Source organism: Meleagris gallopavo, chromosome 26, assembly GCF_000146605.3.
Source record: "Meleagris gallopavo isolate NT-WF06-2002-E0010 breed Aviagen turkey brand Nicholas breeding stock chromosome 26, Turkey_5.1, whole genome shotgun sequence".
NCBI classification, from domain to species: Eukaryota; Metazoa; Chordata; class Aves; order Galliformes; family Phasianidae; genus Meleagris; species Meleagris gallopavo.
In genome coordinates this window covers 379,863-381,926 of record NC_015036.2, presented here as the reverse complement: position 1 = coordinate 381,926, position 2,064 = coordinate 379,863, and the positions used below count along the sequence as shown (strand labels likewise).

The 2,064-nt window shown below is 50.6% G+C and overlaps 1 protein-coding gene across 1 annotated transcript in view; it reads left to right on the top strand.

Annotated features, from left to right (window-relative positions):
• The window catches only part of CDON (cell adhesion associated, oncogene regulated), a 34,765-nt gene that overhangs the window by 26,500 nt on the left and 6,201 nt on the right, over positions 1–2,064 (top strand).

Here is a 2,064-nt window from a genome sequence, read left to right as displayed (position 1 = left end):
GATAACAGCCGGCTCCGCTGAGCGGCTGCTCCCGGAGGAGGCAACCGGGCCGATATTTCTGATACAAACACCGCGGTGTTCGTTTGAGAATATGGGATGACAGCAAGAATTCCGCTGACTCTGGGAAATCTGCCCCTGCCCTCCTGACAAACAGCTCTGAGAATATTTCTGTGCTGCGCCGAGACGCCTGGCTCTACATATGGTATTTCTCAATCTTCGAGTTAGATAGATTTAATTATAGCTGCTTATTCTGCAGCTCTACGGATCGCCCGTTTTCCCCCACCTGTTTCAGATCTGTGACTCTAAGCAGCGCTATTAATTATAGCAGAGCACAAATGAAGCAGGAGCTTCCATAAAATAGCCCATACATCAGAAACGCAGTGACGCAATCAGTGCCTTTTTTTTTAAATCTCTCATTTGTGACTTTTGAGACAGACTGCCTCCTTTTTTTTTTAATGTAAATTGAAAATAAAATTAAAAACTAATTTAAATCCACGACCCAGCTTTTGTATGTTGTGGAAAAGTACTTCATTTGCTGAAATGTGTCCCGTTTCCAAGGGAGAATAATGATTTCATTATTGTCTATGGAAACAGATGGCTTGCATTCAAACTTACTAAACTTACTCAAAACTGTGAACATTGCCCAGGAAAACTGAAAGAAAAAGTTCAAAAGTCTGAGAAACAGCATGCTGGTTTGGGAGGCAGAAAGGGGGCTATTGTTTGTGTTGGTAATTGAACACAAGAGCTTCGTTTTATTGAACAACAAATTAGCACTTGCACAGTAGTTGCCACTTGGATCACTGCAGTTTCGAGGGCAGAGATGTTGGGTCCTCACCTGCCGTGCCACTGCTGTGCCATTGCTGTGCCATTGCCGTGCCATTGCCGTGCCACTGCCGTGCCATTTGTTCTGACCTGTGCACCCTACCAGCAGGTGAACTCCTGAAAGCCTCAGCCACCCAAGCCCTGGGGAAGGCTGGTTTTGTGGCACTTGAAAGCCAGCCCGTAGGAAGGCTGGCAATGCTGGGGATGTCGCTGTTCTGCTGCTGCTCATCTGCTCCTTGGAGGCAGACCTGGTGCGCGTGCAGCCGCAGCTCTGCTCTGTGTCTCTGCGTTGAGATGTGGGCAGCACACCCTGGCATGATGTCTCACTGGAGCAGCTGAGTGTTGGATTAGTGCTGTTTTTCCCCTCTGTGTCGTGCGGAGCTGAGTAAGGCAACCCCTTCCCACCCAGAACAGCGGAGCAGAGGAACAGGATGTTCTCATTCTCATTAGGACTCTCTTTATTGTTCCATTGATTGGGGTGAATGAGGAAGAGAGAGACTGGCAGGATGGCAATCAACACTAATTAGGCATTTCCTCAGCGATCCCTATCTGGCTGAGCAGCCTCCCTGAGCAGAACCCACCCTCACCGTCAGCGTGAGCTCCCAGGCTCTGCTTGGGGTCTGCTTGGGGTCTGCTTGGGATCTGCTTGGGGTCTCCCACCCTGTCCGGTCCCACAGACCCCGCTGGGCGGTGCCGACCCCGCTCCGTGCTCTCGTGCTGCCCGCTGCCCCTCACAATGAGGTATGTGTTAATCTGGGCATTCTGCTCGCTCGTAATGGGCCCTGCAGCCAAAACCAACAGCACCAAATCCCTCTCACCCGGAGTCATTGCTGGCGAAGGAATTACCCCATCTGTACAAATACCGAGTGTTTCAAAACTCGGTGCAGCGAAGTGCAGTGATCTAATCGGGGTAATTGCAGGAAGGTGGGATGGGTTTGTGCTGTGACATCAGCCCTGCAGATTTAGTGCTGTCTCCCCGAGCAGCGCAGCTCGCAAACGAACAGCGATTTGCTTTCATGTCTGTCATCGGCGTTAAAAATAAACATATTTACAGCGTGTTTATTAAATTAAACCTGAGCGTATGAAGCTGAAAACAGACCGGGGAAATTACAGCATACTTGTCTAGGCTGCAGTTGCTTACTTTGCTCTCCGAGGCGCTGGCAGAGCCCCTCGCTTGGCTCCGTATAATGGCTCAGTGTTACGGCGCTGGGATCGGGCCCAGGGCTGGGCAGGGCAGGGCTG